The following is a 27,564-nucleotide window of genomic DNA, read 5'->3' on the forward strand; positions in this document are numbered from 1 at the left end:
AAGAGTACCTTGCCTGTGTGTGTGTGTGTGTGTGTGTGTGTGTGTGTGTGTGTGTGTGTGTGTGTGTGTGTGTGTGAGTGATCTGTGTGAGGTCAAGATGTGACCCTGTGAAAACTCCCCAAGGCTAGTGCCAGGACGTCTAAGTCCATCTAACAAAAGGCTCTTATACTTAAACAGATATACGTGTGCTTGCTATATCATAAATCAACAAGAAAAGATAAACTCTCCTAGGGAGTGTGATCTATGCCAGAACACACTCTGTACAGAGGAGTGAACGCACCCCCTCTTCAGCTACACAGAGTTCTTACAGACCTCTTTAGGATGAGACATTCTTTCAATCTAAAAATGATTATACTCTTCTAAGCATATATGAGTAAATGTTTCTAAGCATAAATGACAATCAACAATACAAAACCTATCAATGGTCTTAGTCGCTGGTTTGAGTCATGTTTTTTTTTCATTTGATTTTGATTTTATTGATTAGCATTCAAATTCAAATCTCAGTGAAAACAGTGAAAAAACAAACAAACAAACAGTGAAAACAGAACAAAAATCTACCATAAAGAAAGAAAGCATGAGACAAGGCTAATCAAAAGGTATTGGCTGAAGCATTTGCTTATTACGCCAACCCTTTTCACAAAATATCTTTTTGTATGCAGCTCCTGTACACAGGGCTTGAAGAAAATAATAAAACAAAGCAAAAACCAACCAAACAAACAAACAAACAAACAAACAAACAAACAAAAAAAAAACAAAGAAAAAAAAACTTTCCACCTTAGATAAGTAACTACATCAAAGCAAAAGAATCAAGAGGTTGTTGTTGTTTTTTCTCCTTTTTGCTCTTTTCATTCTTGATTTATATATTTTTCTAATACTCTATTTTTAAACATGTTTTTAAACAAGGAAAATGAACTACACCTTTTTAAATCACTGTCATAACTATTCCACAGGTTAACTCCTCTAACAGAAACACATCTCTGCTTTATATTTGTCCTTATCTTGTTTTTTTTTAAAGAAATCTGTTCCCCTTAAGTCATATTGACTTTCTCTGACTTTGAACAGCTTCTGAGTACTGGGGCAAAGCAAGTTATTTTGTGCTTTATACATTATCTGTGCCATTTTATATTCAACTAAATCATAAAATTTCAGGGTATTCAGATTAATAAACAAAATGTTAGTTGGTTCTATATAGTTTGATTGGTTTATAATTCTTATAGCTTTTTTTTGTAACTTGAAAATATGAAGAGTGTTCGTTTTATATGCATTACCCCATATCTCCAGACAGTAAGTCATATATGGAAGCAACAGAGTACAATAGAGTGTGTATAATGATTTTTTGTTCAGGACATGCTTTGTTTTATAGAGAATAGCAATGGTTTTTGACATTTTTGTTTTCACGTGGTTTATATGAGACTTCCAACTCAGCTTATCAATTATCACTCCAAGAAATTTATTTTCGTACACTCTTTCAATTTCAATTCCATTAACCCTTATTTTAGATACATTTTTCATTTGTCTAATGCCAAAAATAATCAATTTTGTTTTCTTTATATTTAATGATAACTTATTTACATCAAACCAGTTTTTTAATATATTTAACTCCTTTTCCGCTGTAGTCAGAAGCTGTTCTAGGTTTTTAACCTGAGCAGTACAGAGTGGTATCATCAGCAAACAATACACATTTTAACAGTTTGGAAACACTACATATGTCATTTATATATAATATAAATAATTTAGGGCCCAGCACAGAGCCCTGAGGAACACCACAAGTTACCTTCAACTGCTTAGATTTTACATTATTGAATTCGACATATTGATATCTTTCATCCAGGTAACTTTTCATCCACTTGTATGCTATCCCTCTTATGCCATATCTCTCTAGTTTATTTATTAATATAGAATGATCAATTGTATCAAACACCTTTTTTAAGTCTATAAAAACACCAACAGTATATTCCTTATTATCTATTGCATTAGATATCCCTTCAACAAGTTCCATCACTGCCATTGAAGTGGACCTTTTCACTCTAAAGCCATATTGGTTATCACTTAGGAGATTATGCTTCTCAATATATTTATCAAGTCTATTAACAAATAACTTTTCTAAAAGTTTTGAGAACTGTGGGAGTAGTGATATTGGCCTATAATTGGTAAACTGACATCTCTCTCCGTTTTTATGGATTGGAATAACTTTTGCTATTTTCATTTGTGAGGGAAACACACCAGTTTGAAAGGACAGATTACAAATGTATGCGAAAGGTTGCACTATATATTCTATAATACTTTTAACTAATATCATGTCAATACCAAAACAGTCAGTGGACTTTTTATTTTTAAATGTCTTCACAATGTTAATTATTTCTCTATGAGTTGCAGCACCAATAAACATGGAGGACACATTCTGAGTAATATGTTTATTTAGGTCGTTATTATTTCTTGACTCTGGAATTTCTTTTGCTAAATTAAAGCCAACATTTACAAAGAAATCATTAAATTCATTTGCAATGTCTTTAGTTTTATCAAGCACAATATCTTTATTTTTTTTAAAATATTCTGGATAATTCTTATTTTTTGAGCCCTTTTTGATTATACTGTTTAATATCCTCCACGTTTCTTGTGTGTTACTTCTACTTTGCTCCAATAATTTGTGGTAATATTCTTTCTTACTTGTTCTTATAATATTTACTAATCTATTTTTATATAACTTGTACTTTATTTCAGCATCTTTTGTCCTCTGTTTTATGAATCTCTTATATAGATTATTTTTCTTTTTACATGCATCTTCTATCCCCTTTGTGATCCATGGCTTATTTGATCTGTGATGCTTTCTAGTGATTTTCATTAAAGGACAATGTTTTTCATATAGTGAAATTACAGTTGATAAGAATGCATCATACGCACTATTTGAATCTTCATTTGCAAAAACCTCATTCCAATTGTGTTCCTTTAAGTCCACCTGGAGGGCAGCAATGGCTCTTGTTGTTCTATGTCGTATCATATCAAATATTTGATTCTTTTGTTTCGTTTTAATCCCAAAATAATTTTGAAAAATTGCAAAAACAGGAAGATGATCGCTTATATCAGTTATAAGAAGTCCACCTACTATTTCATGGTCAATTTTATTTGTGAATATATTATCTATCAATGTAGCTGTATCAATTGTTATTCTACTTGGTTTTATAATTACAGGGAAAAGGGAGTTACTATACATTGTATTTATGAAATCTGTTGTTTTCTGATGTCCATTTGGGTTTAGCAAATCTATATTAAAATCACCACAAATTATTTGCACTTTTTTATCATTTAGGTTGCTAAACATAGCAGCAAGTTTTTCATTGAATATCTCAAGGCATGAACCTGGTGTCCTATAGATGCAACTTATAATTATATTGTTAGCTTTTTCAACATGAATTTCAATAGTGACACATTCCGATATGTTATCTATGGTGCTTGACATGCATTCAATCAGACTACATTTCAAAACTTTATCTACATATAAAGCAACACCGCCTCCTTTTTTATTCACCCTGTTCATTGTAAATAATTCGTATCCTTCCAGTCCCATTTCACTAACTTTCTCATTATCGAGCCATGTTTCTGATATTGCAATTATGTTAAACTTTTTTAACTTACTTAAACATTCTGTAATTTTAGAAAAATTTTTATACAGGCTTCTACTATTGAAATGTATGACCGACAATGCATTTGCCATTTTAATATTCACATTGAATTGGTCATCTGTATAGTACTCACAAGTATTATTGGTGTTATTGTAGAAGTGGGTATCTGGGTCAATGTTACTTTCAGGGTCATGCATGTTGTGCTCTGCATAGTTAAACGTTTTGAAGTTCGTTTTCTCAGCGTGTGTGGCAAAATAACCACCTTGACAGTCCTTTTCATAATCAAAGTCTTCCTCTTCAATATCTCCGAATGGAAACCTATAATCTGTGTCCAAACTTGTCATTTATGTGTTTTTGTTGTTGTTGTTTCCATTGTTTTTGAGCCATAAGGCCAGAAACACTTTCCATACCCATTGTTCATTATCCAATCGTCACTTTTCCAATAGTTTCCATAGCAGATTCCTGATTATTTATATTGCTCTAAGTCTTTGAGTTCTCTTATCATCACAACTTTCGCTTCTTCGGGATTGCCATTTAGTCTTATCATTACTTTGCAGTTCCTCGTCCATGTCGCTTGTATCTTATTTTGTTTTCTCAGGCTGCGTGCCTGTCTTGCAATTTCAGCAGTCTTTTTCGTTAAATGTTCATTTAAATACACACCAGTCCCTTTTAGCTTCTTACCCTGTTTCAGTAACTCAATCTTTGTTTTGCGACTCACAAACCGAAGAATGATTGCTGGCTTTGTTTTACTGTCTTTTCTGGGGAGCGTGTGGCATGCTGCAATATGATGGCTCTGAATACTTACATTCTTCGTTTGAAGGAATTTTATCACTTGCTGTTCAAGCGTTTGCAGCTCCTCTACCGGGGCATCTTCACCGTCTTTACCTCCGCCAGCTGTTACTCTGGCGTAGGTTCGGTGTTGCGTCTCCAGACCACTTATGACTAAATCATCCATTCTTGTGTATTGTTCAAGGTCCTCGATTCGCCGTTCCAAGTCGTCTATTTTCTTGTCCTTGTCCTTTATGAGGTTTTTTAGTTGTTTTATTTCATCCATTAGGTCATGTAGCATACCTTGTTGTTTAGCCACTTTGCTCAGTTCATCAGACATGAAATTAAGCGATTTCCTAATCTCCTCCAACTCCTCTTCAACTCCTGGGTTAGCTTTTTTAGGTGGCATTTTGAAAATGGTGAGATTAGTATTTCCTTGTGATGGCCCGTTGAAGTCACTGTTGATTTACTTGTTGGTGCCTTGCTAGAGGAGCCTGGGCCCAGTGGCTGCTGGAGGATCCTGGGCCTGGTGGCTGCTGGAAGAGCCTGGGCCTGGTGGCTGCTGGAAGAGCCTGGGCCTGGTGGCTGCTGGAGGATCCTGGGCCTGGTGGCTGCTGGAAGAGCCTGGGCCTGGTGGCTGCTGGAGGATCCTGGGCCTGGTGGCTGCTGGAGGATCCTGGGCCTGGTGGCTGCTGGAAGAGCCTGGGCCTGGTGGCTGCTGGAGGATCCTGGGCCTGGTGGCTGCTGGAAGAGCCTGGGCCTGGTGGCTGCTGCAGGATCCTGGGCCTGGTGGCTGCTGCAGGATCCTGGGCCTGGTGGCTGCTGCAGGATCCTGGGCCTGGTGGCTGCTGGAAGAGCCTGGGCCTGGTGGCTGCTGGAAGAGCCTGGGCCTGGTGGCTGCTGGAAGAGCCTGGGCCTGTGGCTGCTGGAGGATCCTGGGCCTGGTGGCTGCTGGAAGAGCCTGGGCCTGGTGGCTGCTGCAGGATCCTGGGCCTGGTGGCTGCTGCAGGATCCTGGGCCTGGTGGCTGCTGGAAGAGCCTGGGCCTGGTGGCTGCTGGAGGATCCTGGGCCTGGTGGCTGCTGGAGGATCCTGGGCCTGGTGGCTGCTGGAAGAGCCTGGGCCTGGTGGCTGCTGGAGGATCCTGGGCCTGGTGGCTGCTGGAAGAGCCTGGGCCTGGTGGCTGCTGCAGGATCCTGGGCCTGGTGGCTGCTGGAAGAGCCTGGGCCTGGTGGCTGCTGGAAGAGCCTGGGCCTGTGGCTGCTGGAGGATCCTGGGCCTGGTGGCTGCTGGAAGAGCCTGGGCCTGGTGGCTGCTGGAAGAGCCTGGGCCTGGTGGCTGCTGCAGGATCCTGGGCCTGGTGGCTGCTGGAAGAGCCTGGGCCTGTGGCTGCTGGAGGATCCTGGGCCTCCAGAAGCCACAGCTTCAACCTGAGGTTTCATCATCATCAGTGCTGGGGACGGTTTTGCCTGAAAGACCTAGGGTCACTGAACAGCTCATTGGCTAACGATTTGTCAATCACATGGAAAAACATACCCTTCTTTATTGTCCGTCTAGGCGATAATGATTTAGAAACATTGTAATCGCCTTGAATAAAGTAAAACTAATTAGAGAGGATGCTCTGTTTTTCTTGTATAGAACTGGATCTAAAATAAAAATTGTAGTTGTGTTTTGGAGGTTGCAAACCTCAAATATGTCTTTTTTAAAAATTAATTGATACATTTTCCTGTTACGAAATCTTTTGAACTTGATTTCATGATTTGTTTTAAGCAAAAAAGTTACCCACTTATATATCCAGCAGGTAGAAAGCAATTAACTGTGTTGTTCCCAGCTGATGAATGTCAGCCTCATATCATCCTCTTTTAAACCCAAATCTTCTGACTCTGGCTCGTACCTGCGAGAAATCTCTGAGTGTATACCACCTAGATGTGTCACTCATCCACTAGTCAATCACTAGCATGCAGTGGGTTTATCCCTCTCAGGACCCGCAGCTCTTCTGTTCAGGATTTATTGTCCATCCTCAAATGTAGACTAAAAACTAAAGGTGGATCATGCCCTCCCTCCATTTTTCCTCAAATTCCTGTAAATTTATTTATTAGTCACACAGCAGATTTGAGTCTTATATATGTAGGCCTGTGAGTTTTAAAAAACAAGGGAAATCCCTGGGTAGCTGGAGTGAGAGAAGGAAGAAATGAGAATTTGGCATGTCAATGAAGATATTTCTCTGTAACCCACACTCTGTCTGATGGCCTCTGATCTCTTTTCTTCACGTCTCTGGCTCTGCTTCCCCCCCTCACGTCCACCTGTCCATCATTAACCGATATCTCGGTTGCATCCCAGGAGCCGGGGCAGGCCTTTTCTGCAGAGGGGCACGTTCACACGCTTGCACAGCATCCACAGCAGTTTTGGAGAAATCTGTTGAAATACTCTCAGGAAAATTGACTGCAAAACACTTGATTTAAATAAAACCGATGGTGGGAAAAAATGGAGCAAACTTTACAGCAGAGATAAGACTCCAAAGCCTCAGAGAAGATGACAGATGATGTTTTTTGTAGCGCGGACATCTCACAAGTCCCCTCTTACTCTTTAACAACCAGCTGTCCACTTTCCTTACTAATTCCACCAATCCTCGTTAGACGCTGCACTGCAGATGACCTTGCAGTCAAGTGGTTTCATTTCCTTCAATATGTGGCTGCTAGAGTGGGGCTGAGGTGGGAGGATATTAGATTTCCAAAAAGGCTTATTTTCATTATTCATGTTGTTTCAAGGTTTTTTTTACACTTGTAAATACAGCGCAGATATTGCTTTGGAGAGTCGTCTATACACTGCAGACGCATCAGAATCTGTTAAGTGTTTCCCTTTAAGACGGTGTCTTTGATGGTATGTTTGCTGTTATTATGACCCCGGCGGCTCACTGCACATTATGATGCACAGGCGAGCGTGGTGGTGGAGAAAAGATGAGAACCCCATCACATCGCCCACACTTCTCCCAGCAGACAATGATTCATGGTTTTTTTTCCCTCAGATGACCGGAGGCAATAACGCGGATTCCTGGTCGCACTGCAATACTTTCTGATCAACAACACCTGTTTGACCATGGTTATGAAGGCCGCAGTCATTGCTCAGTGGAAAGGGACCAGAGTCTTTGAATGCAATAAGCAATGCTTATGTCCACCTGAGCCTTTTGGTTACTGGGCTCTTTGAGACTCAGAGTGGAGTGTTGTGCAGCTAATAATATTTTTAGCACCATGCGGCAGTGCATTTAAAGTCTTGGATTCACTCTGCCCCGGGCACTGGTTTCATGTAGCCATTTACATTACATGAGCATCTTGTTAGTCTCTCCGCGGAAAGCCAACAGTCTGTCTGGTTGGCTGGCCTCTCCCTGGCCTCTGATCTTTACACCTTGGCCAGCAGTTGCAGAGAGAGATGAAACAAGCCTGGAAATATTCGCAGCGAGTGCGATTAGTGGACGCACGGAGTCGACTGACTTTGCTGCTTTGTACTTGTTGTGTCTCCTGCGCCTATACGTTTGTGATGCAGTCTGTGTTGCTTCAAGGTCAGGTGTGTAGGATTTGATTTTCAACTTTCCACACTCTCCGTGAAACCTTGCGGGCTTTCCTCAAAACACACAGAAACGTCTTTCTCTTTGTTGTTCAAAAGGACACAGTAACTTTGGGTCTTATACCCCAAACCACTAAAAAATAATAACACTCTTAAGCATTCCTCACATACTACTCTTTAACTCAAGTCTTTCCAACCAGATGTGGCCATCTGAGATGTAGACATGGTCAAGATGACCTGCTTGAAGTTCAAACTGAACTGCTGGGGTTCTCCCACACCACCATCTCTAGAGTTTACAGAGATTGTCCAAAAAACAGAAAACATCCAGTGAGCGGCAGTTCTCTCTGAGAAAATGTCTTGTTGATGAGAAAGGTCAGAGCAGAATGGCCAGACTGCTTTGAGCTGATAGGAAAGCAACAATACCTCAAAAATAACCATTTGTTACAACAGCAGAAGAGCATCTCTGAATGCACAACACATCCAGCCTTCAAGCAGATGCGCTACAGGAGCAGAAGATCACCCTGGATGCCACTCATGCCAATAGGAGACAATAACCTGTAGAAGATCGGCAAAAGCGTTGCCTGGTGTGATGAGACTCAATTTTTGCCGTTATATTCAGGTGGTTGGAACCTTCTGGTTTTCCAGCTAGCTTAACACCAGCGTTAGATGTGTGACATATTTAAATCACCCATTTTTTTAAAGCCTTAAATTAGCACCCACTGCATCTCTACCAAGTGTCATTAACTCTAAAGTACATTTGAAGGCTCACGTGTTACTCATACTAAACAGCTTGCAACAGGTGTCTAGTATAACCAGCACCATGTGGCCTGCACTCACATTGCTTTTAACATTTGTTAAGTACATTTCAATTTGTCTCTGTTGCAACCCGTGTGCCACTCCACTGCCCTTCTCCCTGACCACGCACTCACACAGGCACGCTTCGTCGAGGAGACTGTGCTGAAGAGTTAATGATCCTATTTACTTTGAGGCCCATTTGGGGACGTTTTATGTGCAGCGGTACATGGGGGTGAACATGACTTATTATTTTTGATGTTGCTATAAAAGGCACCCGAGTTTGAGGAAGTGTCTGAGTTCAGCGCTTGGGCTCAGTTAGTAATCGCAGCTGTGATTGGCTTCAGCTGAACCACGGCCAAGCCCAACAGGACTACCTTTAACCTTCCACGTTTCACTTTGGTTGTGTAGGCTAGCAGACACAACAGGATGGAGCTTAAAAACTGTAACTTTTTTGTGATAGGAGAGACCAGGATAAACAGGGGTCAGTTCTTTATGTTCCAACAAATTAAACAGATTTACAGCAGTAATTGCTTGGTAATTTACTAATCTTTCTCTGAGAAAATGCCCTGAAGCCAAGTGATGCAGGATGAATGCAGAAATGAAAATTATGCCTAACTGCATTGGCTGTGGCATTAGTAATGGGCTACACCATGTAAGGGGGTAAGTTATTGACATACTCCATTACTCTGTGTGCGCTCATGCATGCAAGTCAGCTTGTTTGTGTGAAGAAATTTTGATGCAGTGTGTGTGTTTGTGAGCCTAAATGGCACAGTCGAGAAGTTAATAGCTGCAGGCTATCACGCAGCAGGCATAGTAATAGTAGCAGGAGAACAACAGTAAATATTCACATCATAATCATCTTAATGATCAGTGGCACCAGAGCAGTGTGCCGTGAGGTCTTTCCCGCCTCCTGTCTGATTATCCAGGACATATTTTCCATCCCTTTTAACTGTTTTGGGTTTTTTTTTATGCATATCAAATCCTAAATTCCTTGTCATTCCTCTTCTCTTAAGAGTTGCAAGTTGAGAGACGCTTTTAAATTGGTGAAAAATGCGTGAATAGCCGTAGGCAGATGGCAACAGAAATCTGTGAAGGCTCAAATCTAGCCTTGGGTGATGAAAGGAAGTAAATGGTAAATGGCCTGCATTTGTATACCCTAAGGACCCCAAAGCGCTTCACACTACATTCAGTCATTCACCCATTCACACACACATTCACACACTGGCGATGGCAAGCTACATTGTAGTCACAGCTGCCCTGGGGCGCACTGACAGAGGCGAGGCTGCCGGACACTGGCGCCACCGGGCCATCTGACCACCACCAGTAGGCAAACATGGGGTTAGTATCTTGCCCAAGGATATCTGGCATGCAGCCAGGAGGCAGCCTGGGATCGAACCACCGACCTTCTGAGTAGTGGCTGACCTGCTCTGTCACCTGAGCTACAACCACCCCAAGTAAAGCACGCTGGTTTGTTAAGGTCCAAGCTACTTTACTGTCATTATCTTCAGTGCCTTTGGTCTTTTTATGTGTTTACCATGGGTCACACGATGTGATCTTTCCTCCTCCAACACCCCAACCCTCTGCGTGTCCTCTTTCAACCCATACATGAACCTCCTCTGAGGTCTTCCTCTTGTCCTCCTGCCTAACCCTATCCCTGCCCTCCTTCAGCTCCTGCAGCCATCTCCAAACAATACAGTACAGCAGGTCTCACTCACCACCTTGTAAACCTTTCCTTCCACTCTTGCTGCTGTCCTTCTGTCCCTGACACTCGTCTCCATCCACTCCACCCTGCCTGCACTCTCTTCTTCACCTCTCTTGTGCACTGTCCATTGAGTCGAATGGTGACCCAGGTATTTAAGCTCATTCGCCTTCACTACCTCTGCTCTTTTCAGCTTCACTGTTACACCTGTCACCCTCTAATTCTGACTTTCATTCGTTCCCTTCTCTTCAGAGCATACCTCCACCTCTCCATGCTCTCTTCCACCTGCTCCCTCCTCTCACTACAGATCACAGTGTCATCTTCAAACCTCATAGCCCTCAGTCTCCTTCCTGTCAGCCTGTCCATCACCATCACAAACAAGAAGGGGCTCAAAGCCGATCCCTGATGCAATCCCACCCCCACCTCGAACCCATGTGCCACTCCTACCTCACCACTGTCTTGCTTTCCTCTCCACCACCCTCAAATACGTCTCTGCCACTCCTGACTTCCTGCAGCACCATAGTTCCTCTCATGGGACTTTCTCATGTTTTCTCTAGATCAACAACAACAACTCTTTCCCATAGCTTCATGATATGGCTCATCAGTTTTATCCCTGTAGTTACTACAGCTCAACACATCACCCTTGTTATTAAAAATCAGTACCAGTACTCTTCTTCTCCACTCCTCTGGCGTCCTCTCACTCTGCAACATTGTGCCAAACAATCTGGTTAAAACACCCACTGCCCTCTCTTCTATATATCTCCATACCTCCATAGGTGTGTCACCAGGACAGGGTGAGGCATTCATTACCTTTACTGAAAAAATACATAAATATAAATAAAAATAATCTGATTCAACAATACTGACTCCACAACAATACAGCAGAAATAGTTTGATGTTAAGACTGTTTCCTCAGCACAGCAGCACTTTGGGATTTGGGATAATTAAATAGATTTATTTTTACTCAAAAACATCCCTTTGATCTGCCACCGTTAGCCCACACTGTGTTCCTCTGCCACACAGGATGATTACCCATAAACACATTTTGGCTTCAACTCCACATAAATGAGTAAAAAAAAAAAGTTAATGAAAAAAAAAGTGCAATTAATGAGCTTCTTCTAATATTTCATTTTTAAAAGTGTTCACAAAAAAGCCAGGTTAGCATTGTTGTGTTATGGCTAGCACTGCCACCTTACGGTCTGCTGCTTTCCCTGTGCTTGTTTAGCTTTCCGCCCACAGCTCAGAGATGTGCATGTTCGGATAATTGGCCGAAGGTGTGAGCACAAATGATTGTATAAGGAGAAGACATGGAAAAAAACAGAGAGAAAAAGATAAACACATAGTCAGCTATTTTTACGTGCTTTTATTTCTTCACACTTAGATTAGTACAACAGCCTTTTCACATACTATAGCCAAAGAAATCTACTGCCGCTTCGAGTCTTTTAACTGGAGCACTGCCACTCCTGTTTTGGCAACTTTACGTGGCTCGCAGTAGCTTTTAGAATAGATTTTTAGATTTTGCTGACTACTTTTAATGCTCCCAGTTACATCTCTGAGCTCGCACCAGAACATACCCTGAGATCCTTGAGTCTTTCATCCAGAGTGGCCCACTGGAAAACGAAAGGGCCGGAGTCTCTGCCCGAATACATCAGGTCAGGAGCTGCTGCAGTTGCACCATAAAACCTATTTGCATGTCTTACTTCTATTTGTACACAGCTCTATATCTGACAGAAAGACAGTATTTAATGACAACACACTGACATCACTGCTTTATATTTCTAGCAAAGAAAAACAGGACACATCCATGAAGTTTGAAATAGCACACACTGTCTCTCTAATCGCTAATAGTTGTGAACAAGTTAAGAGCCCAGATTTTCCCCTAGAAAATGGACCCAACACCCTTTAGAAGTGTCCCCATTATAGCTCGTTGTACTCAATAACCCCCAGAATCTCTCAGTTATATACTCTCCTCCTGTCCAAGTCTCTCTTAGCTGTTAATGGACCGGCTCCAAAAAAAAAAGGGGGAGTCTGCTAACATTTCCCTCATGTCTTTTAGTAATGCGCAGCTGCTGGCAGGTGAATGAGAAATACTGTATCTCTGGATTGAATCTTACAGCTTTGAAGCCTGAAATAGTCTAGACATAAAGGGTTAAAAGGATTTCTTCCAGAAGTCAGCCAGACGGATGATCAAGTTAACCGGCTTGATTGAGAAAAGTCATGTCTGTTTAGTGTCTCCTGTAAGCGCAGACATATGCTCCCTCATCTGTAATTGGCAGTGGTAACGATCCTGTGAGAGCGTGCCTACAGTGCCGGATGTTTGCTTGTGTGCACTGAACGGGACACGCGCGCTGCATTTGTAATCGCGCATGTGTGAAAGCATGTGTGTATACAGTATTTCAGCGTGATCTGGAGTATTTGAGAGGCATTTAGTGGATATGAGAGACAAATAGATGGCTAACGAGTGCTTCTGTATATGTGTGTGTGTGCTGTTGCACTGTTTCTCAAACAGCTGTCAGCTTCTTCCAAAGTGTTTCAGCTGACTGATCCCTAAACTGGGCCAATAAGTTCCTACACAAGAAGCCCACAATCATGGTTGTATTGATGCGTCTATCTGAGAACTCATCTCAATCCTGCCATCGACTCTAACTGCCTCTCCTTATTATTCATGTCAGCGAGTGCCTCAAAGATGTCTAGTGACATTTAACTGAAGCCACCAACACTAGTTGCTCCTCTGCTGTACTTGCTGTGATTGTGTGTGTGTGTGTGCCAGATTATATAAATTGTATATATGCTACAGGAGCAATGTGTCTCATATATGTGAGCCACGTTTCTACATATAGTATGTAACTTTATGAATGGGCTGCGTGTGTGTGTGTTTCTAGCATATCTGTGTGTCTTTTTACAGTGTGGGCTGTGTTTGCTGGAGGCGAGAAGCATGACGGAGCTGAACCACACAGCATCTCCTCCGGTGCCACTCCCCCACCCCCTGCCCTGCAGCCACCCCCCCCAAGGGCAGCCAGCCCATTACAGTAATTAACTAGCGAGGGGGTTGATGGGATGGAGAGAGAGAAGGAAGGAAAGAAAGAGGGCTGGGAGAGAGAGGTATGAGAGATACAGAAAGTGGTTTTGAGTGTGAGAGGAAAGAGAGATGGAGGGTAGGTTTTGGGGGTGGGGGTTACTTTTTCTGCCGAGGCTGCTTTCCTTCCTGCCGTTAATCCCTGAGTGACTTTCACTGCGTACAGTAAGCAGCGCAGTGCAGCCCAGTGCCCCTGCAAATTAATCTAGCAAAGAGCTTGGGCGTCGAATCCCCCCTCCATCCTCCCACGTTCCATTTCCCCTCCGCCCACCTCCCCATCGCCTGCTACAAGACTTGGGAAAGAGGGAGAGAGAGTGAGGCAGGGAGGAGAAAGAGGGATGCGGAGATAAGCTGCCGCTGTATTGTCCAGTGAGTGGAGAAAATGTGGCGGAGAGAAGGCGAAGGGGACAAACCCGTGGAGGAGGGAATGACAGGAGACGGTGAGTAAGGAAGGAGGGGTGAGAGATGAGGAGTGGGGGTAAGAAGAGATAAGGAAGACGGCGGGCTATTTCAAGAGCAGCAAAGGATGACCGTGCGCCCTCGCACGTGACATCACTTGGGGACATGGTGACATCACCGACTGCGAGGAGCTTTTCTGCCACTCTGTCACGATGTCACTCTCCTTTCGGCCTCACATTGTTACAAACAGATGTGTCATCCTAAAGGTTCCGCGTGATTCGCTGTGAACACATGTGCGTCGTGATGCCAGCCGCAACGCTCCACAAGTTCACATCACATTATTAAAGAGTAGCTCCGGAAAAAGTTTCTCTCCACGAGCGAGATTAGGAAAAGCCGATGAAGAGTTCGAGTCATGCTTAATCTAGCTTAGCACTAACGCTGAAGGGAGGAGAAACTAGCCAAGCTGTATCCCTACAGCAATGACGACTCTGAATCCTCCTGAAGGAAAAGAGATGGAGGAGGAGCCGCACAAGCTGCAAACTCTAAAAGCTATAATACACTTAAAATAACACAGATTAAGTAATCCAAAATTCTAGTAATGAGTCTGAAGCCTGATATAAAATATGACAACACTCATGTATCAAATACAACACAGCAGGCGTTACAGGGTTAAATGATCACACAGTCTCCTGTGAAGTTTAAACTCAGGATTTTATAATGTTTCCAAAGATGCTCGAACCACTGAGAGTGGACTCAAGCCTCACAATCACACAGGCCTAGACTTCCTGGCAACCATCAGTCGCTAGGGCAATATGAGTATTCCCCAACTGGTTGGCAAATGGTTGCTGAGGTTGTTGGCTGTCGCAGTGAAGTCTTTGTGATTGTATTAGTTGTTACAGATTGCCACAGTTGCCTGTAGTTTGCATGGAAGATGCTGACCTGTCAGCAAATACCTTCAAATTAAAAGCTTTACCCTATGGAAAGGTGTCGACTGCATTGGTAAGGCATAAACTTCTAATTTGAAGGTGAATGGCCTCTGTTTCCCGTTTGTTTTCTCAAGTTTCCTTTTTGCTCACTGAGTACTTGGTGAGTGACAAGATTTTCATGCATTCTGCTAGTGACCAAAGCAATCACCAGGTTTTTGGTGCATCAAGCAGTTTCACCTAGTGACTGCCTGCAGCCACTTGGCAACTTGTCAAACCCCTGGAGTTTATTTGGAGATGTATTTGTGATCCACCAGGAAAAGATATTCATATCTTTATACTGTTATCAGAAATATTTTTTTTTCCTGAGAATGGGTGCCTGCTGATGAGACTGATGATTGGTAGATGTGTATCAGCACACTAAAACCAAAACAAAGTGCTAAAAGCAGACAAATGCTGTCACATCAAAGTAAAAACCGATAGTTATTTGTGTAATATTCCCTGTGATCTTTCCACATCTTCAGTAGCTGAGTTATTTTAAGCAGACTTATTAACCATTTTCAAAATGCAGTGTAACAATGACACATCTTAAAAATGCCTAAATTAAAGATAAACTAAAGTTATCTCTGCAGCAGTGCCAGCTGGGACCAGCTGCTGTGGAAAAATGGGACTGCTTTAAGGAATAACTGCCGTTTTGTTAACTGTGGTGCATTTCATTCCCATCATGTACTTGAATAACAATGAGTCTGGATCCGGATTGTGACCTTTATTACCTACCATCTCGCTCTGTCTGTCATATCTTTCTCTGCTCACCCGTTGCTGTTTAACAGAGCAGTTCATATTAGAAAATCTTTGTCCGCTCTTATTCTGATTTTTTTACCTCTTGACTGTGACAGCTTGCTGAACTGGCACTGATGAAACTAAAGCCTGTGTGTAGTGTAATGCCACAAGACTGCATCTTTTGAGGAACGAGGCAGTGGCTGTGGTGCTTTGTAGCTGCATTAGCTCGCTAAAGAGAGGGTGGGCGGTGCTGTTAAAGATAGAGTTCAGCTTAATCCTCATCCTCTATTCTGCTGCCTCAAGGGTGTCCAGGCAGAACCGGCCCATTTTCTTCCGCTACTTCATCAGTCTGTTTGTACTCTGTGCGTGTATCGCAGTTATTCTGCTGCCTCACCAAAAACAAAACCTCACACTGGCCACACTAACAATACAAAAATGGTCTTGAGCAATCGTTCTGAAGGATTTCTCAAAGTCTTTCATGGTTTTTCTTTGGACACTGGCTCCTCTGAACGTTTTTCTTTATTTTTCTGTTTACTTCAGATCACGCTTTCCAATTAACCCTGACCTATGAATCACTCATTAAAAAAAGAAACCTAATTCATTGTGTCTACACATATTAGACAACTTTCATTTTAAATTGTATCTCCAGGCACTTTTTTTTACTGCAGCCTGTTACAAAACACATCAGTCGTTCCAGTTTCTTTAGTTAAATCTGCAAAAAAAATCCCCCAAATAACACATTTTGACAGAAAGTTTGCATCAACAAGGTGATTCCCAAAGAGCTATTAGCTGAAAGCTTGGAATACCTCAGCACGATGTGCAGTGTCCTCGGAAGATCTGAGAAGAGGACTAAAGAAAAAGTGGCAGACCCAAAAAAACTACAGTGGATGAGACATATCTGAAATCCATGTCCTTACGAAAGAAACAGCAGACAATCCAGCAAAGACCTGACAGAGGACCTGAGAGATGCATCTGGCCCTTAAGTTGATCTACTGTTACTGGTACTGTTCATTGAAACCCCATCAGAAATGGTCCCCATGTAAAGGTGGCTGCCAAGAAGTCATTCTTAAGGAAGGAAAAGGGAAACACCCATCAGTAAACACGGCAGAGACTCTGTCATGGTTTAAAGCTGCAGCGGTGTTGAGGATCTTTTTAAAACTGATGGAATTATGAACACAAAAAAGCACCATCAGTTTTTGATTCACCGTGCAAAACCATCTGACTGACAACAGCTTCATTTTTTCAGCATGACAATAATTTTCTGCATCATGGATTGGCCTTCCCAGAGTCCAGACTCAGCATTATTGAAACAGTGTGGGATCATAACAAAAAGACTACTTAAAGAAATGACAAGACCGCTGTCCCAGAGAGTTCAGCCTGTGCTGAAGACTAAAGGTGGTCAAACCAAATACTTAATTGTACAAATGCTGTTTTAATGTTTGCATGTTTCAGTAAAACACTGCAGCAGTTTCCCTTTTTTCCAACAGAAGCTAAAAAAAAAGGTGTAGCCAAAGACTTTTGCACAGCAGTGGAGGAAAAGAATCTGAAATATCCATGTATCCACTCACTGACCTCTTTGCTCCTTATTCCTCTCCTTCTCATTTACTTCCATTACCTACTGAACCTCCTGAACACTCCTGCCTCTACAATCAGCTCATACATCTTCATCAATGGCAGCTGCTACTCTTCTTCAGGGAGGCTACAATAACCAAGCAATGTATTGTCATGGCCAACCAAGGAATGATGATGAACAATGATAGCGCTAAACAATCTCCCCAATATCCTCTTTCATTTAGTAAGCTGCCCCTAAGGCCAACTGCTGATTATTGAGCTCCCTACTGCAGTGTTTAGCCCAGAGGCCCACGCACGGCTCGCCTACACCGAGCTTGATTGACCTGATATCTCATGAGGATCCCGGGTGGTTCCCTCATTTACGCCTGTGCTGATTGCCAGGGTGAGAGAGGGGCCAGCGTTTGTTTTATCCGACTATGAGAGCAGCCATGAGCTGAATCAAGTCAGCTGAAAAATCGTGCGCTCTACAGCTGAACTTCAGACCCACATGCACAGACGCACAGCTTGCAGCCGCCTGTTGGCTCATGTGATCCGGCATTAGACTGTGCACGTAAGAGATAGGCCGACCCAGAGCGAGGAGTGCAATGACCGGAAGAAAACGGACCCCTCATCACCATCACACCCCTGTCAAATTGTGTTTCCGCTCTTGCTACCACCAGCTTCAAACCTCTGTTTCCATTACATTTTTGTTTTTTTGGCGAACATTACAAGGATACAAGAAGAATCCAAACAAAAAAGCCTAAATAGCACTTGATGATCAAAGAGTTGGAGCAAGAAGACTATGGAAAAATGTAAAAATTAGCTTGTAGTGCAATTAATTTTAACTCCCCTACATTAAAATGTGTCCAGAGTAGTGGTTTATATGCTTAAACTGCAAAGTGAAGTGAGAGGAGAGTAAACACCAACCTAAAGGATAATCACTGAAAATGCAGGGCAAGGTTGTTTTACAAAAAAAAAGGGAGAAATTTTCACTTGGCAAAATAAATAAATGAGAAATTCATAGCTGTGTTGAGCATCACTCAAAATTCTTGCACCAGCATGACCTTTTGGCTTGTTTTCATGCGTCTGTTATGTTCACTGGGACTATGAAGGACGCAGGGCTGTCAGATTTCTGCAGTTACATTTTGAGTAGGTGCAAACCGTGCACTCATTATAGAGACAAACAGAATAATCCAAGGACAAAAGGGAATTATTTACATGTTGGCCTAAGTGAATATTTAATTCCCTTGTTTGTGTATTCTGCTACCCTCAGGACTGCTGAGACAAAACAGGTCAAAACTGAAGAATTTACAAAGCTGCAAAGAGCTGCTGCTTCTTATTAGATGAAATATATTCTTGTACCCGACAGTAAATAAAAAGATTCCTACAGGTAATAATTTGAATGCAAATGAAGCATTTACAAAGACAGTGTTTCAGGTCGTCATAACAACCAGCAGTTTAAAGGAAACTTTAGTCCTCTTTCTCTTAAAGTTTTACTTTACCCCCTTGATATAGATGATATAGATGACATCCCTTTATCATCTATATCAAGGGGAGAAAGTAGGTAAATCACTTATGTGAACAAGATATCTTGTAGATATCTAGGTTTTTTATTTTTATTTTAACAAACAAGGTTAATATCAGATCCTGAGAGGAGCTGTACACAGCCAAGCTAACACTTTCCCTTCCTTTATGTTAAACTAATCAACTTAGGGCTCAATCAAAAGGGACTAGAGACTGGTTAGCTACCCTCCAGCAAGGGAAAGATGTGCATTCTCCAACTGCTTGGTAGTGGTTTCTGGAGGTTGTAGACTTTTTCCGGGTGTAATGGGTGCCTCCCTGCAATTGCTTTGGTTGCTAACAGATTGCATGGTTCCATTGTTGCTTGGAAGACTGACTGATATGCAAACACTCAAACGTTTTTCTCTGAGTTTAAGTGAAACTTGAAAAAATTTGACATTTTTACTTTCAAAGCAAATTGTCCGAGTCTCTGATTTATGCTGTACTTTTCTCAGTTTTACTGCTTAAATTGGTGAGTAGTTTGCAGAAATGTCTTTTTCGTCCATGCACACTACAAGTAAAACAGCAAACAACTGGAAAACACCTGCTAATGATCAAAGAGCATCCGTAAATCACTCATGAACCTGCTGCAGAATAAAACCTGTGGTTGCCGGGTGGTCAGTGACAAGTCTCTAAGCTTTTGTAACTCAGTTTCAGAACAACTGCATGAAACTTCCAACAACCACTCGCAGCCAGTTGGAAAATAAACTGTTTGACCAGATTACCAGATGGTCGCCATTTGGTCTGTACACATGTGTGACTTTAGGCATAACAGTGATACTGACCCGCCCCCCCTCTCAGTATTTCTCAAAATGTCAATATCATTGTTTGCATATTGCTGACATGCTTTATAATGTCAGGAATATGCATTTTATAATTTCAGCACTGGTATGCTGTAGTATAACACAAGGTGTATCCTGTTACCAGAACTAGAATCTCAATCGATTGAGGGGACAATGAACACCATGTTATCAATCCATCGAATGGTTGATGTCGATAGTGATCATGTCCTTGATGTTGCCAGATTGTCGAGCTACATGACATGAGGGAGAAGACCATTAATATGATAATCGCCTATGATCAACCCTATGACAAAAGTGGGAAAGAAGAAAACTCTTTATAGAGGAAGAAACCCCCAGCAGAACCGGGCTCAAGGAGAAGCAGCAATCTATTAAACTAGTTATGGGTTGGTGAGAAATAGAAGAGAGACAAAACACAAACTAAAGGAGTGAGAAAACAAGCGTTAATGTTGGTGTGTAGCCACATGGCTTCAGTCTTAGCACCAAAACTACTTGTTAGGGTTTAGGTTAAAAAAAAAACATGAAGTAATTGTAAAACTTTGCTTGGCGACTGGGATGAAGACTTCCTGTGAGTTTTTACATAACCACTGAGAAAACAAAACAATTCACTCTTTAAGCATGAGTAGATATAGAAGGGCACCTACTGGTGGCATCTGCGAGAGAGCTATTCAGCCGAATGACAACATCCCAAGCAGGTTCAAGCAGTAAAGGTATAGAAATGTCTTCAACAGCCTTAAGGCTTTATCTCAGCAGGAAGTGATGTGGTGACCAGAAACCATAGACAGCCAATGACATTCAGCAACTTCAAGCGATGACAGGGGGAAGAAATCACTAGCAGTCAAGTGGGCCGGGCCAGAAATAAACTTTTTTCAACTTCACGGTGAGCAATATAAGTGATGGTGGACTTCAAGTCTACTTGCAGTCCACCGTCTGGGGAGCAAGTGTAGTTGGTGCATTTTAATGTAAATTCTCTGTGGATAAGTCCGTGAGGTCACAAAAACAGGCAGGCGTGCAGACATCCACATGGACCCTCTTGCTTACTGTCTGACGACAAAATTCATATGATGGGGATCCTAGCAAACTGTAGTCGGCTCTAGCGGACTCATGGAGACAGGAAATATAATCCTTACTTGACTACTTGAGGTTACCTAAGCACCTGAAACCTAAAATGTCTGCTAGGGGCTAACCATCAGTTGCAAAGTAATGTGCAACAAGCAAACAGCTTCCTGTGTGGACACTTTAAAAAAGGCTTCTGCATTAGCTTCATGACATTTGGGTCACTTGCTCTACGAAATGAGCTTTGTACAGAAGATCAGGGTCTATACTTCCATCAGAGCCCTCCCAGGGACTCGTGAGACTAATCGCACCAGAAAATTGTGCTAGAATCGATTAGCCACTAGTGATGCCACTCTGTTCTTGGGTCAAAAGGTTGTCGAGCTAGCTGTGGCCAATAAGCAGCCCAAGAACAAAAGACAGTTGGTCAGATGGGAAAAAAAAGTAATGGTAACAAATTTCAAAAATTCAACAAAATGTAACATTTAAGAGGTTCTGAATGTCTTTCGGGACTCGGGAGCTGCTGAGTGCGGAAGCTCGATATATGGAGAAGAAAGAAAAGGAGGCTTGGGTGTTTTGTGTGCTCTAATTGGCTCCTCGGGCTTTCACCTTCACAGGCCATTGAGTCTGAGCAGACACAGAGTACAGTGGTGTGGATGGCTGAGGCCAAAAGGTGATTCGGTACTCTGTATGTTCTGTGCCTTTGTGTCTGCTCATATCTGCGAAGATGTGTGTGTGTCTCAGTGTGAAAAGAACAGTGATTTTATTTAATTTAACTACACTTGTTAGCTGTTGTGCAAAACAGTGTGAATGAAAGCAGAAGAAAATAATGGAAGCCAGAAGGAAAGAGGAAAACACGGTAATTTGCTGGCTGCTTTATTAATTGAGCTACCACAGCACTTCTCAAGAGGCTGGTCGGCTAGGAGATTGGATAGATTGATACGGATACACACACGCACACACACACATGCACACAGATGAAGAAAAGAGAAGCCCAGCTATGCACACACAGATAGGAAATGCCTCAGACATGCTTTCATCTATTGTTTTCTTAGCAAAATTCGATTAAGTTCTGCACAGACAAAACAGAAAAGATGGTGGCCAAGCTCTTAAAAGCTTTGAGGAAGCCACCACTGCCTCTCAAAGTATTGTTTCATTAGTGTCATGGTCCTGGGCCATGTGGGCCCAGTATTCTTAGTTCCTTGTATTTTTGTATTTCGTTCCTTATTTAGGCCATGTTTTCTGAGTTGCCCTGTTGTGTTGTTCCCTAAGTGTTTTCCCTTCATGGCTTTTACCCCCTGTGTGCCCCTCTGTGTATCTATGAGCCCTCGTCTCCCTTTGTGGTTGTTTCATGTTTCCCCAGCCCGTTATGTCTGTGTTTTCCCCGTGCTCTCTCTCCTCCTGTCTGAACCTCTGTGCCTGTACATGTCATGTTCAGTTCACCCCGCCCTGTCTCGTTATGATTATCAGTGTCACCTGTGTTCCCCGTGTGTGCCCACTTTCCTCGTTTACCCTCTGTGTATTTCTGTCTGAGTCTCCCTCTGTTCGGCGTCGCGTTCTCCCTCATGCCGTGTGTGGTTCTCCCCGTGTCTTCCGGTATATGTTACTTTAGCTTTTCCCAGTTTAGTGTAGTTTTGCATTGCTTTTGTATCATCGTTATTGTTTATCACCTGTCAGCAATAAAGCTGCATTTTGAGTTTATCCCCCGTGTCTGTGAGTTTGCAATTTGGGTCCTCATCCTGCCTGCCACACGGCCGAATCATGACAGAAGAACGCGACCACGATATGGACCCAGCGACTCCTGGCAGAGACGTAATCCAAGCGGTGGAGTCGTTATGCTACCAGTGGAGCCGAAGCTGTAGTGAGGAGGAGAGGGAGGAGTTACTTTCCTCGTTGGGGACAAGCGTCACGGTTTTTCCCTGGTTATGGGAGGCGCTACCCCCTCTGATCTCGGACTTCCTCCGCACCATCCTCCCAGCCTGCCCTCGGCAGCATCAGCGGTCCGGTGTGCGGACTGCGTCACCACAGCCCCGTGGCCGCGCAGCCTCCCCTCCGCCTGCTGTAAGCATACAAGTCGGCACGCTGAGGTTCGCCACGGCACCACACTCCTCTACGCTGGCGCCGTCCCTCTACTCGCCGGTTTCCACTTCGCTGTCGCAGCTCAGTCGTTCACCCTCACCGCCTCGACCGACCTACCCGTCTTCCGCTTCCTATCTGGCACGGATGTGGTCAGAAGACGAGGAGCCGGTCGCCACAGAAATCGAAGTTTCATCCACGACCACCTCAAAGAGGAAGCGGCGTTCGCGTCGCCGTCGCCCAGCGCTACGGCATGTTTCGCCCTCCAACGAGCCACACGAGGATGCGGGGGAGGTCATGGATTTCGACCTGGAGGAGCGGCAGCGTGCAGCATGCGATCAACTGGATGAAGAGCTCCGGTGGAAGCCGTGGCTAGCTCCTGACTATGAGGAGATCTTCCGGGGAACCCGCCTGGCTCTCGGGGGTCCCCTGAGCTTCCAGGAACTCTCATCTACCGCTCCATCAGCACCCAGTTCACCAGCCTCTGCGACGCCGCCCGGCGCGCATGAAGCGCCGTTGTCTGGTTCATCGGGAGCTGCAGTCAAGCAGAAACGGCGTTCGCGTCCCCGTCGCGCTGCGCGACAACCGGAGGTGAGTGAACGCACTCTCCCATCACCAGCCTTCGTTGAAGCCGTAGAAGAGGAACTAGATTCAAGTTTACAGATTCAAGGGTCACCATTAAAGGAGACACATAGTGTGGAGGCGGCGGACTCCAGTACTGTGACTGATGTGGTCAGTTCGTCTGGCTTCCATGAACAGGGAGTAAGACCCACACAGACTGTAAATCCCAGCACTGGAGAACCTCAGCCTGTGTTCTCGTCACCGCCACCGGAACAGGAGTTTGACGGTCCAGCCTCTGAGCCGACCGGGGAATCCCCTGTTCCGTGTTTTTCTTGCAGCGAAAACAATGACATTATTTCAGAGACAGCCAGTGCTAACTGTGAACTGAGTAATACAGCGCTAACCGGGCCGCCGCCCAGAGATTTTGCCCCGAAGACACCCGTAGACAGACCTAGTGATTTGGCAGGGACCTCTGGTATAATACTTAGAGGGAGGGAGACCTCCACAGACCTGAAAGCTAATTGTGTGACAAGAGGGGGGGAGGAATTTCCTCCGTTGTCCGTTGCTTCGCCTGGGGTTCCATCTAAAGCTGAGTTGCCTGTGGCTAACGCCTCCCTTCCTGAGTCTGCTCTGCTCACCTACGAGGTGCTTAAAGTAGACACTTGTGCTTTCACAGCGAGTGAGGACTTTTTAGAGGAGGGTCATGTCGCAGAGCATCTAAGAACGGAGGGTGAGACGAGGTGTGATCATGTTTTGCCTGCTGCTCCTGTGTCCAATGAACTTAAAAATAAGAATGCTGGTCATGACCTCATGTTGGGACTTAAAGGTGACAACAGGGATTCTAATCAGGGTAACACGAACTGCGAAATGTCCCCACCTAAATTCTGTTTTCCCCACAGTCGTGAGCAGGGTGTTTTTGGACTGTTTACCTCCATCCCTGCCGCCTCTACTCAGAGGATTGAGTCTGAGACCAGGGGATACAATTCCACTATTAATGACCATGTAGCGTCCCCTCACGGAGTTACTTTGACACAGTTCTCCGAGGTTTCTGTGAGCACATTATCGGGCAGGGTTTTGAGTCCCAAGGTTAATGTTAACACCAGCACACAGCCGGAAATGTCACCCGTCTCGGCTATGGTCGCTAGCACAGCATTATCCGTACCCATTTCACCATACACTCTACATAACACCCTTGAGTTACAGTCCACCTCTAGCGTGGTCCCAAGTCAATGTACCACTTACCGCTATCAGACTGGTCAATTCTCATCACCCAGATCCATATCTGAATATCTCATGTTCGCCCAGGGACTTCCCCCTGGAGGTTTAAGTCATGTTTTTGTGGGTAATATAGTAATCCTTGTTTTCCCTGTGGCTGACCCTGCTTACCTGTGCCATAACGTTATGTCATTGATTGAGTCTGAAGGGCGGAATGTAGACACAGGGCTTTCTGTTTCTGAACCTATTATGTCAACTAACATGAGTCTTGCAGTGACTGGGCTGGTCTCTGCCTCAAGACATCTCACACCTGTTTGTTTCTGGACTGATACCTATAAGATGTCATGTGAACGCAGCCGGCCTATTGCCACGTCAGCTGGAGGGTCCGAGGGGCCCGTTCAGCCGCCCGTCTCCGCTGGAGGGTCCGAGGGGCCCGTTCAGCCGCCCGTCTCCGCTGGAGGGTCCGAGGGGCCCGTTCAGCCTCCTGTCTCCGCTGGAGGGCCCGAGGAGCCCGTCCAGCCTCATGCCTCGTCAGCTGGAGGGTCCGAGGGGCCCGTTCAGCCTCCTGTCTCCGCTGGAGGGTCCGAGGGGCCCGTTCAGCCTCCTGTCTCCGCTGGAGGGTCCGAGGGGCCTGTCCAGCCTCACGCCTCGTCAGCTGGAGGGTCCGAGGGGCCCGTTCAGCCTCCTGTCTCCGCTGGAGGGTCCGAGGGGCCCGTTCAGCCTCACGCCGCATCAGCTGGAGGGCCCGAGGAGCCTGTCCAGCCGCCACCTGCGACCGCCTCGTCGTCGCCTGGTCCGGCTGCATCTGCCTGTGCTTCTGCTACGCCTGGGCCAGCCTCTGCCTGTGCTTCTGCTACGCCTGGTCCAGCCTCAGCCTCTGCAGCTCCGCCTGGTCCAGCCTCAGCCTCTGCAGCTCCGCCTGGTCCAGCCTCAGCCTCTGCAACCTCGTCTGGTCCGGCCTCCGAGTCTTCATCCTCGTCTGGTCCGGCCTCCGAGTCTTCGTCCTCGTCTGGTCCGGCCTCCGAGTCTTCGTCCTCGTCTGGTCCGGCCTCCGAGTCTTCGTCCTCGTCTGGTCCGGCCTCCGAGTCTTCGTCCTCGTCTGGTCCAGCCTGTGCTTCGCCTGGTCGAGCTCCAGCCTGTGCTTCGCCTGGTCGAGCTCCAGCCTGTGCCTCGCCTGGTCGAGCTCCAGCCTGTGCTTCGCCTGGTCGAGCTCCAGCTTCATGCCTGGTCCTGTGCCCACCGGGCCTCGACCAGTGCACCCAACACTGGAGAGCCGCCGCTGCCTTCCGCGCGGCCGGCCCCCTGAACTGCTCCGTCGTCTCCTTCGTTGCCTTCCGCGCGGCCGGCCCCCTGAACTGCTCCGTCGTCTCCTTCGCCGCCGCCGCTGCCTTCCGCACGGCCGGCCTCCGGACCAGCTCTGTCACCTGTGCCACCCGCCTGGTCGGCCCCCCGACCGTGTGACCCGTGAACTCTTGTGCCTGTGGGCTCTGGGTCGGCCCCCTGAACTTTATTTGGACTATGGTCATGTGCTCCTGTGTTTTCTGTTGTTTGTTTTGTTTCCCGTTCTGGTCCCTCCGTCCTGGTCCCCCGCCTCCCGCCCTGGGTGGGTTGTTTTCCGTTTTTGTTTTGTTTTTCGGGTTTGGGCTGTCGGGAGCCAGCCCTTTAGGGGGGGGTGATGTCATGGTCCTGGGCCATGTGGGCCCAGTATTCTTAGTTCCTTGTATTTTTATATTTCGTTCCTTATTTAGGCCATGTTTTCTGAGTTGCCCTGTTGTGTTGTTCCCTAAGTGTTTTCCCTTCATGGCTTTTACCCCCTGTGTGCCCCTCTGTGTATCTATGAGCCCTCGTCTCCCTTTGTGGTTGTTTCATGTTTCCCCAGCCCGTTATGTCTGTGTTTTCCCCGTGCTCTCTCTCCTCCTGTCTGAACCTCTGTGCCTGTACATGTCATGTTCAGTTCACCCCGCCCTGTCTCGTTATGATTATCAGTGTCACCTGTGTTCCCCGTGTGTGCCCACTTTCCTCGTTTACCCTCTGTGTATTTCTGTCTGAGTCTCCCTCTGTTCGGCGTCGCGTTCTCCCTCATGCCGTGTGTGGTTCTCCCCGTGTCTTCCGGTATATGTTACTTTAGCTTTTCCCAGTTTAGTGTAGTTTTGCATTGCTTTTGTATCATCGTTATTGTTTATCACCTGTCAGCAATAAAGCTGCATTTTGAGTTTATCCCCCGTGTCTGTGAGTTTGCAATTTGGGTCCTCATCCTGCCTGCCACACGGCCGAATCATGACAATTAGTCCACAAGGATGCATCTCAATGAGATTTCATTCACTGCCAGAGAGACGCTTGTTTCACAAGTTTGACAGGTTTCTGTTGTTTTGTCTGTGCGGGTCAAAAAGAGGCCGCTTTTGCTCGACACCACAACATCAAAGGACCTTGAGGCAAATAATGACTTCAAAAAGGTTACACCGTGCACTCCACAGCATTCTTCCTATCTTCAGTCTGAACACTGCACAAGAATTAGTCGAATGTTAAAACGACTAAAAAGGGAGGACGAGAGACACAGGGAGAGCAAGGGAGACCGTGAGCTTACGCGAGCTAATAAATCTCCATATTGTTGTTATTAATCCTGTGTCAAACAGGAAACTTCCAGCATCAACCAGAGAGCCAAACAGGCGCTTTCCATTCCAGCTTTGCATCTCAATGTGGACAATCCTCAGCTACACAGGCGGCGCCCCTCAGATTAGCACATCATTTAGGATTTTTAATGACACCCTAAGGCGCTACAATAATTTTGATGATGAGGCACAGACTTTATGTCCTTCCATACAGAGCCTGTCCCCATAAAATAAATTATGTTTAAATGCTGCGAAAGTGGGTTTGCTTTACACTTACAGTGCAGTCTGTACACCTATAATTGATATACAATACATATAAGCAGAGAAGCCCCGGTCTCCCTCTCCTCGCCCACCTCCTCCAGCTCATTAAGGTTCAGTTCAGTCCTGGGTTCACTCCTGGGCCTCCCCTCAGTAGGACATGCCCAGAACTCCTCACTCAGGGGCAATGTTCCCTCTAAGCTGCGCGCGTGCACAATTGCGCACTGCTGGCATGGTCTCTGCGCACAGAAAATCTGCGTT

This window comes from Diplotaxodon limnothrissa, linkage group LG3, assembly GCF_057381915.1.
Source record: "Diplotaxodon limnothrissa isolate DT_005_m linkage group LG3, D_limnothrissa_male_GT1.1, whole genome shotgun sequence".
Classification (NCBI taxonomy): domain Eukaryota; kingdom Metazoa; phylum Chordata; class Actinopteri; order Cichliformes; family Cichlidae; genus Diplotaxodon; species Diplotaxodon limnothrissa.